Below are 15,878 nucleotides of genomic sequence, written 5' to 3'. Positions count from 1 at the left end.
TCTTTTTTTCTTTGACAGAAAAGGCGCTGGGTATACTTAATGTATATATTACAAGAAATACAATAAATGATAGTGTACCTGATATCCTGTTTATCCTCCTGTTTTGTGCAGCTCAATGAACAACTCCTTAGCTAGCGTGGTTGTCTTAGCTCCACTGAAACTGATACACATGAAGATGGATTACAACAGCTGATAATAGTGCCCACTGCAGCTGAGAATAAAGTATGAGATTTAATTTGTAGCCAAAACTTTTTCTGTGTTAGAACCATAATATCCAAATAGAGAAAAAAAATTCTGGTTTCTGAGTATTGCTCTTCAACCTTTATTTTCCATCTACCAATATTGCCAGGGAAATTTAAGTCACCAAATCTGTTTTGATAGTGTTTCCTGACCTTGTACAGTATTTGAAATACCAGAGAGGGTGAAGAGCTATTTAAGGTAAAGGACATTGTTGGCACAAGAAGACATGGATATAAGCTGGCCAGGAGCAAATTCAGGCTGAAAATTAAAAGAAGGTTTCTAACCATCCGAGCGGGGAGGTTCTGGAACAGTCTCCCAAAAGGAGTTGTGAGGTAAACAATTTAACTAATTTTCAGGGAGAGCTGAACAAATGAATGAGTGCAGTTACATGAAAGAGTGCTTGTGATGGTTGGTGGTGGGAGAGACGGCTCAACAGCCCTAGGGTTTGCTTGAGGTTTGTCTTGTTTCCCTAAGGTCATGGTTTCAGCTGTTTACCTGAAGGATTCAGAAAGGGATCTTTTTTTCTTCCTAGTGTATTCTTTGAGGTTTAGTTTTTAATTCCTTCTTCTGAAGAAGGTCTGACCACCACTGGAAGTGGGACACTAGACGGGGTCCGAAAGAGATTTGAGCATTCTCTCTCTCAGATGGTTGGCTGGCTGGTTCCTGTTCACATGCTCATAGTTTAACTGATCACTAAATACGGCACTAGGGAAGAAATTCCCCCCATGTGTTTTTTTCTTTTTCCCATTTTTTTTAACCTTTCTTTTCAGCGTGTGGCTGCAGGTTGCTTACCAGGATTATCTAGGCATATCCCGTTTAACTTCCTTGCTATTATAGGGTTCTCAAGCACTGGTACGACTCAGTCCCTCCCATCTGTTTCTGTGACATGCAATAGTCTAGTCTCCTGAGGGTTGTAATACTCTGGCCTACTTGTGGTTGCTGGGTTTAGTGTGCAGGTGCTTAGTTGCGTTGGTGGCCCATGATCTTCAGTCAGAGTGGATGATCTTGTGGTCCCTTCCCATTTTAACCTCTCAATCGAATCTTCTTCTAGTTCTCTACTTAATGCAAGTTACATAAGAAGCATCTGCCAGTGACGTTTGCCATTGGCCCAGTGAGCTAGTATGCGGATTATACAATTTTCTGTTGCCTGAATTATCAAATGAGACTTCATCAGCAAACTTTTGTCTTGAGGCCAGCATCTTCCATTCCCATTAGCACATGAGCTATGCAGAGATTGAAACCTAAACCTGAGACTGCTCTAAAAGTCTATTTCACTTGAACACTTCCTGATATAAAAGCAATCAAAGCCCTTGCTCCCATTGGAGCTGATGGCAAAATTCTCTTTGGCTTTAATAGTTTAGGATTGGGCCCCCAAACAGCTCTTTAAACGATTCAGTTCCTTTTATCTCCAATCTGTATCACACATATGATAATGAGGATGAAGTGCAGTTGCACCAAAACATGACCATGCTGAAATGCCTGCAATGAAAAGCACTGAAATTACATAGACAATTGCTAATACTGATATTGATCTTAATTGAACTAATTCTGCAGTGCAGTGAAAGTTGTAGCATAGACCATCTATCCAAATCTTTTGGGACACTACCAAACACAGATAATTAAAATCTTGTTTTTTTTGAGAGCACCTAAATACCTCCATCATTTTTGCAATTTTTAGTGACGATTATCACATTGAGTTTTGCTAAAGAAAAGAATTTTAAACAGCCCAACTTCACCAATGAAGAACAGACAGACAGTGCCAAATGTTGGTCTTAGTTATGCTAATATAGCCCAGTGAAATTTGTCAGGAGTCAGTAAAATGAATTCAAAATTGTGCCACTGTGATGGGGGGGAGTGTATAATCAGCAGCAAGTATGTAGAGGAAAGATTAAATAATCTCCATTATTTTAAAATGAAGTTGTATAATTACATATCCCATAAGTGGTGGAGGTATCCACGTGATAATCTGCAGGGGCACTGTGAACATTTACAATGCACCTTTGCCCACCTGACCTGCATGCTAATTCCCAATTCAATCTGCCACAGGAGGACCTCAGGATTCACCTCTCTCCACCAGTTATATGTAAGCATAATGAGTGAGAGAACCTGGACTGTATCCTATATTTTCATCTCAGCCACCCACCTTAAACTCCTTGCTTCTGCCCTGTGCACTGTGGCATGAGCTTGGTGAATAGCAAGCAGTTACATCTGGAGTTAGGCCACAGTGAAAAATTTGTTTCGTGGGCCCTGATCCTTATGAACAAAACTGGATTCCAGCTGGTTGAGCCTAGTTACCAATTAACTTTGGTTTAAATTTCAAAATTATATTTTCAATTAAAAGAGCTTGAAAATTAGGATCAGATGCTGCCATCTGTACTCACACTGAGCAGTACCATGTACCTTGAGTTATTCCATTCCTCTCAGTGATGCTACACAAGGAGTAAGATACTGCACAACGTGAAAGAATGAGACCGAGTCTGGACCTTGCAGCTTTTGTGTGTTAAACAAGGTAAGTGAGACTGGCCTCCAAGTGTGTTTTTCCCCTAGATGAGGAAGGGTCAGAACCCCAGGCTTCTTGGAGCTCAAAGATGGATGCTGTAATTTGTCTCTAAGGCTGGTGACCCAGTCAATCCTGTTTTTCCATCTCAAGAAAAAGTACTTGGCTCAATTTATTAAGAGTGAAGGATGCTTTTTTAAATCCTAGCTTGTAAGCTTTCTTCTATCCTCTTTGCTGTCCTGATACATATATAAAATAGATAAATGGAAGTTCAAATGACAATGTTAACAGTGAATAGTAGTGATGTGTACAGTAAATTTGGATTACATTGCCTTGATCTTGGCAGGTGGAGGAGAGCAAGTAAGTATATATGTGCCTAGGAACTGTAGGACAAAAGGAGATATGCAGACAAATTACAGCAGTATGTTGCTTTCACGAACTCCTTTTCTTAACAGAAGATCTTCAAGCTTCTATCAAAGGAATGTTTCTAAAAGCATAAAATGTTAGGTGCCTCATCTGGGTAATATACAACTTTATGAAGGCAAATACCTATACACTTTTTACGAATTCTGTCACTTCCACAGGAGGTGGATTTATATATGCAGAATGCATTTGGATAAATAGGGTTGGCCTCTGGCTGTTAGTTGCACATGGCGTTCAAAGAGTGCTCACACAAATACAGTGGCTGGAGAACTCTGCCACGCTCAGACCTTTGATGTTCATGTTAATGTTCATTCATGAATGACACCCACTTCAACACCATAATCTGAGAGCCATCTGCACTGTATTTTTTTCAAAATAAACCAGTAGAACCCTTACCTGCTCAGGCCCTATTCACTTCTTGAAAACATTACCGGCACATCTCAGAAATGGATCACTGACTGGAAAAACAATCAAAAGTCCCGTGGCACCTTATAGACTAACAGATTTTTTGGAGCATAAGCCTTCGCGGGCAAAGACCCGCTTTACCACGTGCATGTGCCGAAGTGGGTCTTTGTCCATGGAAGCTTATGCTCCAATAAATCTGTTAGTCTATAAGGTGCCATGGGTCTTCTGGCTGGCTTTGCAGATATAGACTAACATGGCGATCCCTGTGATAATTATCATTAACTGGAACATCAGATTTCGTAAGAGCTACTTTATCAAAAGTTCCTGTTTCGCGTCATGGCACAAGGAATGCAAGTTATTTGTTTACCTGCATGAGGGGGAAAGATGAGCTGTGTCTACACGTGCACGCTACTTCGAAGTAGCGGCACTAACTTCGAAATAGCGCCCGTCGCGGCTACATGCATCGGGCGCTATTTCGAAGTTAACTTCGACGTTAGGCGGTGAGACGTCGAAGTCGCTAACCTCATGAGGGGATCGGAATAGCGCCCTACTTCGACGTTCAACGTCGAAGTAGGGACAGTGTAGACGATCCGCGTCCCGCAACGTCGAAATTGCCGGGTCCTCCATGGCGGCCATCAGCTGGGGGGTTGAGAGATGCTCTCTCTCCAGCCCCTGAGGGGATCTATGGTCACCGTGGGCAGCAGCCCTTAGCCCAGGGCTTCTGGCTGCTCCTGCCGCAGCTGGGGATCCATGCTGCATGCACAGGGTCTGCAACCAGTTGTCGGCTCTGTGGATCTTGTGTTGTTTAGTGCAACTGTGTCTGGGAGGGGCCCTTTAAGGGAGCGGCTTGCTGTTGAGTCCGCCCTGTGACCCTGTCTGCAGCTGTGCCTGGCACCCTTATTTCGATGTGTGCTACTTTGGCGTGTAGACGTACCCTCGCAGCGCCTATTTCGATGTGGTGCCGCGCAACGTCGAAGTTGAACATCGACGTTGCCAGCCCTGGAGGACGTGTAGACGTTATTCATCGAAATAGACTATTTCGATGTTGCTACATCGAAATAAGCTATTTCGATGTTGGCTTCATGTGTAGACGTAGCCATGATGTGCTAAAGACACAAGACTGAGTGACAGGAGACCTAGGTTCTAGTTCTGGCTCTATCACATTCCCTAATATGTGACCTTGACAAAGTAACTTACAGTAATTGTTCTCACTTAGCTTCCTTGTGTGTAAACTGGAGAGAAGTATTATTCATACCCATACTGAAGCAAATATGAATGTTTGTGCTGCACATTCAGATACTAAGATGCAAGATGCTGTAAGAATTAGCCTGCATTACGTTTTTTGAGCTAATGCATTTCATATACATCAGCACATAATTCAGCAAATGTTAGGCCATGCTGAGCACTGTGGAACTACTGTGGGCAGTATTTCCCATGTAAGGAAGGGTCGCAGAAATTGTCTTACATTTAAATACGTGACCTTTGAATATGGATGCCTTAAATCACTGCTGGGGTGCTGCATGGAGTGGTCCAGGCAACACTGAGGGCTTGTGGGATGGTGTGGGGAGAGCACAACTTGGTCTAAGTGGCACTGACTGCTGGCTGTTCCAATCCTGCCCTTTCCACCTGAGGCCCCTCCCTTTCCAGGGGTGCAGAGCTGGGCCTACCCCTGCCTTACCCAGGGGCCCAGTGAGGCTGTTGGTCCTTCTGCACTGGTTGAAGAAAGTGTCCGGCGTGTATGGGTGTGTGTCTGTACAGGTGTGTGTGTGCTCATAATATAGGATCATGTAACTGTAGTCCATAGACACAAGAGAGCCAAACAAAGGATGTCCAAGCAGCTTCAATTCTGGTTTTTCCTAAATTTTGCAGGCTTAAGGCGTAACAATAATAGTGTTCAAAATTTAGCCTGAGATGGAGTTTACCACCCACTTTGGGCTGCATTCCCAAGCAACCCAACTCCAAAAAGACCCACTCCCAGTGTGCCAGGGGCTGCTACCGGCCTCACACCATCCACGGGCCGTGGACCCCACCCGTTTACCTCTTAACAGTTTCACACCCTCAAAATTGACTTTGTTTTTTAAAATGCCCGAGAAATTATACAAGCAGAAATAACAGAAATTCCAGTTTGTGGTATCACATTGAACCCACATGAGCCATCAACGTGGTTGGAAGCTTATCACTTTCTTTGTGAACCAGCATTACTGGGGTGGGGGTGGGTGGGGTAGGTTGCTTTGTCATTTTGACTTTAAGTCTCTAACAAAGTTAGCATTTTTGAAGTCACTTCACTAAATTCTAATAGACTGGAAAATTTTGCAATTGCCTTGTTGCTTGTACTCACTTCTATAGCCTAAAAAATGGGTCTTCTTCTGGTCCTGATGACAGCTGACCTGTGACTAATCCTATCTGAACCTCTACCAAGTTGTTAATTTGTTTATCCCTTCTGTGTTAGAAATATTTCATATCTGCTTGTCTCATGCTCGTGTGTGTGTGTGTATGTGTGATAGAGAGAGAGAGAGAAATTGTGCAGGGAAGCAGTCATGTAGAGAGAGTGAACAGACATTCATTTAAATAATGCTGAGTCCTCAGATTTAGGGCTCAGCTCAACAGCTGAAGTATAGTCCCTGTGCTAGGTGCAGTGCAGACCTGTGCTGCCTTGGGGAGAGCTACAGTAGGCTATGGGGTGGGGTTCCCTGGGTGTAACATGGACTGTGGGGCTGCTGAGCCCTCCAAACCCACCAGCTTTGACAGCCTATCATACTGTGATGCTGATATTGGGCTCCAAGCCTCTGACAGGCACTGCACTTACACAGGCGGGGACACACCCAACTGTCATAATGAATGATTCCCCCCAACCAGCAATAGGGATGTTCCAGTCAATCCCCTGCCCCCAGTCCCAGCTCCCCAACCTTGCACCCCAGAACTGCTCTGTCCTGCTCCACTCAAAGGCCTGACCATGCAAGTTCATTTCCTAGTTTGTCACTTCTTCATAAGGGCCATGCACAGGTAACAGCTTTGTAATTTAAGCCGAGAGTTCCAAACCACTTCAACCACCAGAACACAGTGTTTTAGGTAAAATATAAAACAAGTGTTTACCACAGAAAATACATTTTAAGTAATTAGAGTTGGTAGACATATTGGTCAGAAACTGTTACTTCAAAAACTTAAAAGTATACACGTGCAGTAAATCCAAAACTTAGTCTAAGCAGGAGTTCTATCACATAGCCTTTGTCACCCCCAACAGATGTTACAGTTCCTCACCACACACAGTCTGAACTCTTTTGAGTCTGGGACCAAATTCCCCAGTACAAGGTCTTTGCCTGCCAGACCTTCTTCCAAATCCCTGAGCTTGGTGGGGAGGTGTCACTGTCTTTCTCTTATACTTCTCTCCAGCTGGAAAGCTCTTTGCTGTGTTGTGTTTTAGTCCACTTCTCTGAGAAGCGTCTGGCACAGTGCATTGTGTGTAGATGAGCCATTACCACCAACTGGCTGTTGATAGTTATTCCTGTCTTGTAAGTAAAGAGCTGGTTGTGGGTGTTCCTGACTTGACAGCATAATTCAGTACCATAGAGCAAAACTTTATGACATTCCATACAATGACAGTACACCCAACCCAACTGGATATTCATTTTCAACAGATCAGGTCATTTAAAATGATTTTTCACTAGGCATGCTTTGTACAAAACATGTCATAATTATATGACAGTGGTTTATATGGGGGTCCAAGGGGGCTCCTTTGAGGTATGGAGGGTCACAGGCTACTACACCCAGCACACCCCTACTGTGCACTGGTCTCATTCTGTGGGAAAATGTGGCAGGGTATCAGGGAGCATATATACTATGCCATTTAGCCACATGCCCTCACTCTCCTTCCTGGAAAGCTTTTTTACGGTTCCTCTCATCAGTCATCTTATATGGTCCCAGCTCCAGAAAGCACATAGGTGTATGTCTTGCTTTAGATCCCTGAGTAATCCCATGACTTACATGAGTCTCCCTTTGGCCACGTCTACAGTAGCAAGCTCTTTCAAAAGATTTTTTGAAGGAAGGGGCCTCTTTCGAAAGAGCCAGCGGAGCATCTACGTACAAAAAGCCTTTTTGCAAAAGGAAATCAAAAAAATGCGGTGCTCCTTTTGAAAGCCCTCTTCCATTCCTGTTTCAGGAACAGCGCCTTCTTTCACATGAAAATGTGTGGACACTCCATGGGCCCTTTCATCAAAAGCGCTGTTCTCATGGTTCTTGATTTTTCGATCTCCAGCCTGTGTTTTTCAAAGAGCGGGGGCTGTGTGGACACTCCTTTTCGGAAGAGCAGATCACTCTTTCAATCTGCTTCTTTGTGGCTACGTCTATACTAGCCCCTTCCTTTCGGAAGGAGCATGATAATGAGTGAGTTGGGAAGATGTTAATGAGGTGCTCCATGAATATACATCATCTAAATTAGCATAATAGTGGCCGCATGTGATTGGAAAGCGCCACACTTCAAAAGCCCCTTCTTCCTAAAACCAAATAGGAAGAAGGGGTTTTCGCAGTCTGGGGGGTCCTTTTGAAAAGTCCCCGTCTACACAGGCTTTCGAATAGTGTTGTCTGCCATTATGCTAATGAGGTGCTGCATATTCATGGAAGTGCCTCATTAGCATCTTCCCAACTCGCTCATTACCATGCCCCTTCTGAAAGGAAGGGGCTAATGTAGACGCGGCCTGTGTGTGGATGCACTCTTCTAAAAGAACCTCTTTTGAAAGATCTCTGTAGTGTAGCTGTAGCCTATGGCTACGTCTACACATGCAGCCAACATCGAAATAGCTTATTTCGATGTAGCAACATCGAAATAGGCTATTTCGATGAATAACGTCTACACGTCCTCCAGGGCCGGCAACGTCGATGTTCAACTTCGACGTTGCTCAGCCCAACATCGAAATAGGCGCAGCGAGGGAACGTCTACACGTCAAAGTAGCACACATCGAAATAGGGATGCCAGGCACAGCTGCAGACAGGGTCACAGGGCAGACTCAACATCCAGCCGCTCCCTTAAAGGGCCCCTCCCAGACACAGTTGCACTAAACAACACAAGATACACAGAGCTGACAACTGGTTGCAGACCCTGTGCCTGCAGCATAGATCCCCAGCTGCCGCAGAAGCAGCCAGAAGCCCTGGGCTAAGGGCTGCTGCCCACGGTGACCATAGAGCCCCGCAGGGGCTGGAGAGAGAGCATCTCTCAACCCCCCAGCTGATGGCCGCCATGGAGGACCCAGCAATTTCGACGTTGCGGGACGCGGATCGTCTACACGGTCCCTACTTCGACGTTGAACGTCGAAGTAGGGCACTATTCCTATCTCCTCAGCTGTGTCTACACGTGCACACTACTTCGAAGTAGCGGCGCCAACTTCGAAATAGCGCCCGTCGCGGCTACACGCGTCGGGCGCTATTTCGAAGTTAACTTCGACGTTAGGCGGCGAGACGTCGAAGTCGCTAACCTCATGAGGGGATCGGAATAGCGCCCTACTTCGACGTTGAACGTCGAAGTAGGGACCGTGTAGACGATCCGCGTCCCGCAACGTCGAAATTGCCGGGTCCTCCATGGCGGCCATCAGCTGGGGGGTTGAGAGATGCTCTCTCTCCAGCCCCTGCGGGGCTCTATGGTCACCGTGGGCAGCAGCCCTTAGCCCAGGGCTTCTGGCTGCTTCTGCGGCAGCTGGGGATCTATGCTGCAGGCACAGGGTCTGCAACCAGTTGTCAGCTCTGTGTATCTTGTGTTGTTTAGTGCAACTGTGTCTGGGAGGGGCCCTTTAAGGGAGCGGCTTGCTGTTGAGTCCGCCCTGTGACCCTGTCTGCAGCTGTGCCTGGCACCCTTATTTCAATGTGTGCTACTTTGGCGTGTAGACGTACCCTCGCAGCGCCTATTTTGATGTGGTGCCGCGCAACGTCGAAGTTGAACATCGACGTTGCCAGCCCTGGAGGACGTGTAGACGTTATTCATGGAAATAGCCTATTTCGATGTTGCTACATCGAAATAAGCTATTTCGATGTTGGCTTCACGTGTAGACGTAGCCCTCATGAGGTTAGCGACTTCGACGTCTCGCCGCCTAACGTCGAAGTTAACTTCGAAATAGCGCCCGACGCGTGTAGACGCGACAGGCGCTATTTCGAAGTTGGTGCCGCTACTTCGAAGTAGCGTGCACGTGTAGACGCAGCTTATATGTTTAGAGCCAGAGTGGGGAGATGATGGCCTGCAGGCTGGATTCAGCCCCTGGCTTGCCTTGATATGGCTCGTGAGGCTTGGTGTTTCCTTCCACAGTGGGATGAGCTGGCCCTGGTCACTCCAGGCATGTGGGGAAGTGCTGTGGCTGGAGCACCAGTGTTGGCTTTGCACTGCATAGGGGAGCTCTGAGCTTCATGGGTCTGATCAAAACAAGCCACAAGCGCGATCTGGGCCCTGGCTGCCGGCTGCCAGTGGGGAGCAAGTGACTCTGTGACCCACAGGGAAGCATTCCAGGAACCACCCCCAGCATGTCCAGGAACCACCCCGGCTGCTCCCATTGGTGGAAATTCTTGGCCAATGGGAGCAGCGGTGGGGCAGGCTGGGTGACGCCTATGCCATCCCTCGGGGCTAGGCCAGGTAAGGTAAGGCAGTGGATAGACACCCCCTCTGAGAGGGAACAAGGAGGTGGGAGTGGGGTCAATGGTGCAAACAGCCAGTCAGCTGGGGAGAAAGGATCTCTTCTGACCCACTATACAATGCAGGCAACAGAAGTTCCTTTTGGCTCCGGACCTTTTGTTTTCTTCAGTAAGTAAGCCACAGATACAGGTAAGTGCATTTACAATTGATCATGCCCTACCTGAATAGAGGGGTTCAAGGACTGTTAACCAAAGGAGGTCCAAAAGATGCAATAGCAGGTACTCTTGATATTAAGAGGAAGAGATTTGCTGAGTGCTGAGCCGGCTGCCGTGAGCAAGTCTGGAATCTGTACTACCAGAGCAGAGCAGTCACAGTGGGAAGATTGACACTGGGCAGATGAAGGAAACAAAAACCTGGAATCCTGTTTTGAAAATGATGCACACGCAGAACTTGTGGGGTGAACTTTCTTCCCCCAGCTCAGGGTCTTAAATCTTTTCACCAGCTCTTTGATCTGTAAACCAATAAAATAATTTCAAACTACTCTATTTTGCTAAATCATATCCAGCCACAAGAGACAAGATGGTCTCTTTTGTTCACATGTGAGCTATCAAACAGAAAGGTTGTTAGGTTAATCGAGAAGTATTCATGTGGTCAGTGTTTGTGTGGCAAATGTACTGTCAAACACATCAGCTTAATTATAGAAGTCCCCATTACTTACCCAGAAAATAAAGTTTATTTGTAATTCAATTCTAAAACTGCACTTTGATATAAAACTTGGCAAGAAAGAATAATTAGGAGCAGGACTTTTATAATATTTTTTAAAAGCTGGTCAGGATATTTGTAAATTAAAACAGCTAGTTATTCAATGGATGGATCCAACAATAATTAGATGTGGACATCAAAAAAATCAACCAACCTCCAGTGTGAGCACACGCGTGTGTGTGTAGCAGGGGACACATTCAAAAACAGCTCCATTCTGCTCTGACACATTCACATAACTAAGGGCTTGTCTACACATGCAAGTTTTGTCAAGGAAAAGTGTGTTTTGTTGGCAAAACTGTGTGAGCATGTACACTGCAAAGCGACTTTTATTGTGAAAAATGGCCATTTTTGTGGACAAAAAAGACAAAAACCTTCCAGCTCCCCATGGGACTTTTTTCATTCCCCTGACTGTCTTGTTAACAAACATGCAGCGTAGACACCTCAAGGCATTTTGTTCCTGATTCAGGCCTCCAGGAAGTGGCCCACAATTTCAAAACAGCCACTCTGGCCAGCAATTTGAACTCCTCTGCCCAGAAGCCAGGTGACCAGCTACCTAACCTGCCCCCTTGCAAGCCCCACAAAATTTAAATCCTGTTTCTTGCAGCATGAACCCCTGAAACTCCCTCTCCCTATGGGCTGGCTCAGCCTGAGGTGATCTCATGGCATCTTCCCTGGCGTCCATGCTCCTCCACTTGGACTGCCGCGGAGCTGTTGGATCTGGTCATCGTATGGGGAGAGGAGTCCGTCCAGTTCCCAGCTGTGAGTCACCCATAGGAACTGAGACATGTATAGCCACATTTTTCAATCCTTGTGTGAAAAGGGGTATGAGCCGCACAGGCTGTAGTGCAATGCAAAGATTAAAGAACTCAGACAAGTTTATTGTAAGGCCTCAGAAGGGAACCGATGCTCTGATGCTTTGCTGAAGACCTGCTGTTGGATGCTGTTCTTGGCAGTGACACAACTTCCATTGCCAAGAGCCCTCTGAATACTTCGGTGGGCACAGTGGCAGTGCGCAGAGGAAGTAATCTGGAGGGTAAAATTGTAGATGAAGAGGGTGAGATGGACAAGAACCAGGGGCTCCCCCTGGGGCTGCTGAGCGTGTCTGGCAGGGAGTCTGAACAACGGCTTTCTAGGGCCCTGGGAGCAGGGGATGAGACACAGGGGAAGTGGCAGTGGCGTGCGTATGGAAGGGCTGAGGGCATGGAAAAGTGGGAGGCTGATCTGCAACTGCCCAGTATCAACTGGGAGTTTCCAGCTGCCATACAGCAATTGCCACAGGCTTTCCAACCAAGAGAGAAGCTCTCCTTCTGGTGTCCTTTCGCCCCAGGTCAGGGGCCAGCTCAGCGCACCGTTCCTAAAGTTCTGTAGCCACCGGTCTTCACCCCACACCAGCACAACAATGCAATTCCACCCATAAGTGGTGGTTCCCCTAGCCCAGAAGCACCGGTTTACGCCGTACCGCTGTTCTGTGAGTGCCAAATGCAAAGACAGGTCGCCACCCTCCGGATCATGAACACTGTCAGGCTCCTTTCAGTCCTCTTCCTTTGTCAGTAATTACAAGGTGATCTCTGCTGCCATGCGCGAGGTCCTCACAATAGTTAACAGAGCATGTGAGAGAAGCGTGGGATTGATTCTTTCTCTGTGCAGAAGCCGGGGTGCACAGCACAGAATGGCAGTTAGAAAAAGGGTGTGAAAGTAATTTTGGAAGCCCCTCAACAAAACAGTGCCTGACTAGATGTTTTGCATGGACCCATGATGCCCGGTGCTCTGTTCTGTGCTCCCACAACACCTAGTGATGGTGTTGCCCAGCATGGTGGGATACATATCCAGAGTGCACTGCTCCTGCTGTGAACATAGGGAAGCGGGGGAGAGGGAGGTGGGAGGGAGGTACGGGGAAGTGCTAAATATGTTGATACAATCTGTCGACATAAGGAGCAAGTGTAAACACGCTTTGGTGACTTTTTTGGGCCATTTGTGCATTGTGACATTAGTTGCCTCAGCAGAACTTGGTACTGTAGACAAAGCCTAAATCAAATTCAATAAAACTTTAAGGAGACAGCAGACAGAGATCAGTTATGTGGTCACTACTATTATTCTCATCTTAATGTAGCCTGGGAGCTATTGACCAAGTTTTTTTATAGCATTGAGCACAAAAGCTTCTCTGATAAGATACATAAATAATACAGAAAAGTGGCCATTGAGGATGGATTTTGTTCCCGGCCTTCCTCCTCCCCCCATCCCAAAACAGACATGGAAATTTTCTGCCGGTTGAGCAATCTGCCTGCTGGAACATGGTATGACAATAAAAGGGCATTTGGGGTTTTCAGGCTTACCTCTTATATTTTGCAGCATTATGAACTGCCTGCCCATTATTTTAAAGATTTTTTCCCCCTCTAAAACAGTCTAAATGTAAGCACTGTTTTCTCTTTTTCATCTTCTGGTCAAATTTTCAGTACAAAAATGTAAGCGCTCTCCTCAGTTGGCCAGCCATACAGGAACTACAGGTTCAGGGCAATTTCCTTCCAATTTACAAGCAGAAAGAGCGAGTTCTTTTGTTGATCTGAAGCCCATTTACAAGTCAGAATCAATCCTTCAGAGCCATTTACGGCAAGATAAACTCAGATATTTTGCTTCCTGCCTGAAGAACTGAATAAGTTAAAGAGCATGAGTTTCATTTATATTAATCATCCTCTGCTATCAAGTTTGGCAGCATAACCTGCTTTTATATAATTGAACTAATAACTGTGGTTTATTAACATCATTAAATCACTGTTGTCTTGTAAACTAGCCTTTTATCTCAGCATGCAATCTTGCCTGTCCTGAAGGGGAAAAAGTTGTTTCCTGGAAGTGGGAAAGACTCCATGCACAAATCAGGATATATCCATCCATTCACCCTATTTGTGGCCCAGTACTGATGCTCTTACTGGTGACTGAGAAACACAGGTCATGGCTGTAACTTTGCCATAGTAATGATTGCCATGATGCTGTGCTTTTCTTCTGTTTGGTTCGCAACAGCTGTGAGCAATCTCCCACTTGGACAGAAATCTCACATCACAGCAAGGCTTTTTAATCTCATAGAGGGGGACAACAGTGATAACTGAAGAACAGAGCAGCTTCATCTGCTTTGCCATAGGGCAGGGGTGGCCAAACTGTGATTTGTGAGCTACATGTGGCTCTTTTACCATTAAGCGCTCCCCTCTCATGCAGGGGAGCTCGGGGCTAGGACGGGGGGCAATCATTTTCACAGCAAGGCTACTCCCCAAATTTTGGTACTAGTTGTGGGCCAGCTCTGGGCCCCCTGGAAGGGCTGGGGCTGGGAGCTACACAGACAGACAAAGAGAGTGTGAAAGAGAAGCACTTTGTGTGAAAGAAACAGACTTCATGACACAGGCGGCATCTACACTAAGAGATAAATTCAGATTTATTTATATCTGTTTGCTAATTTGGGCATTCATAAGTTTGATTTTGACCATCCTCACTTCGCACCGTGCCCCCCACAAACTCGAGTCATTGCTGCCACACACAAATTGGCTAACATCGACTGTTGTAGTAGTGCATTGTGGGAATCTATCCCACAGTTCCCTCATCCCCACAGTGCTCTGGGTATGTTCACTGGGCTTGATGTCATCTTCCCCCATTGCATTTTCCTCATTCCCCTCCCAATCCCTGGAAGTATGTTGATCCCGTGGAAATAATGCCGAAGACACTCAAAATTACAAGAAAAAAATGTTGGTTCCCCCACACGTTATACTGCAGCGACTGTATTCTGAACTGGCCCATCCACCCCACATCCCATCATCGCAGGAGAAAGAATTGTTGTTTTTTCCCCAAAGGCAGCAAGCCCAGGTATGGGCCAACTGAGGGGGTGGGGAGTGTTGCTGGAGGATCAGTTGCAGCATTCTCCCCTGTTGGCAGCAAGCCCCTTTGCCGCTGTGGGGGGAGACTTTTCTCCGGCATCATCATCGAGCCCCTTAGCTGCTGAGGGAGATTGGATAACTAGTTGAGCTGTTCCTTCCCCAAAGCCCCCAGTATCTTAACCACCAGGGGAGACTTCCCTACGGCTGCAGCAAAGCCCTCTCTTTCCTGTGCGACTGGCAGCACTGAACGGCAGGCACATCCTTTTACTGAGCTGGGCAGAGGGCAACCCACATGATGTGGCTGCGCACAGGAAAGACCCAGACTGTGCGGTGACTGTGGGGGAGGGAAGGGGGGGGGTCGCACACAAATGTGAACCAATGAGAAGAAGTTTCTCGGAGTGTTATGCAAGCTCGACCCCAGCACAGCCTTGCTGCCACGTGGTACGGTGGGGTAGGGGCTGGCGCCAGGCAGCACAGAAAAAAATAGCAAGCGTGCAGACAGTTGCAAACTCCCTGCTGGGGCTATTTGAATGGGTGGATGTGCGCACTCTGCTAACAGCACAGAACGAAAGAAGCCATTTCTCAGGCTGTCATAAACTAACATGAGCCCACAGCTAAAATCTTCCTGATCCCGCTTGGAAAATCAGGTTCTTCCTGTTATTGGAGAGCAGCAGCCAGAGGGTAGCAGTGAGAGGGGCATTGTGGGTTGCATATGGGACACCTCTGGTCACTAATAAATCTGATTTTAAGACGTGGCACTTGCACGTTGGCCTGTAATTGAACTTCTGAATTCAAGCTTGACGCTACACCCCTCAGGTAAGCGTGATATAGTAATCTCAAGATTAGTGCACCCTAAATCGAGCTAATGGTATTCGCAGTGAGACAGTCACATGGTAAAATCAAGATAACTGAATTAAACTTGAAATTATCTCGTAGAGTAGACGCAGCCACAGATTCAGTGTGGTCTGCAGTGTATGTGTGACAGTGATGGTGTGGCTACATCTACACTAGTCAAAAACTTTGAAATGGCCATACAAATGGCCATTTCGAAGTTTACTAATGAAGTGCTGAAATACATACTCAGGGC

The 15,878-nt window shown here is 46.4% G+C and overlaps 1 long non-coding RNA gene across 3 annotated transcripts in view; it reads left to right on the top strand.

Moving 5' to 3' along the window:
* Positions 1–476: 476 nt before the first annotated feature.
* The window catches only part of LOC142006888 (uncharacterized), a 157,783-nt gene continuing 142,381 nt past the window's right edge, over positions 477–15,878 (top strand). For all 3 annotated transcript variants that reach the window (XR_012643844.1, XR_012643845.1, XR_012643846.1), the window contains exon 1: positions 477–572. This is a non-coding gene — a long non-coding RNA (uncharacterized LOC142006888). The remainder of the gene's footprint in view (positions 573–15,878) is intronic.

The sequence above is a fragment of the Carettochelys insculpta genome, chromosome 1, assembly GCF_033958435.1.
Source record: "Carettochelys insculpta isolate YL-2023 chromosome 1, ASM3395843v1, whole genome shotgun sequence".
NCBI lineage: Eukaryota > Metazoa > Chordata > Testudines > Carettochelyidae > Carettochelys > Carettochelys insculpta.
Note: the sequence above shows the minus strand (reverse complement) of the source record. Positions and strands in the feature narration are given on the sequence as shown.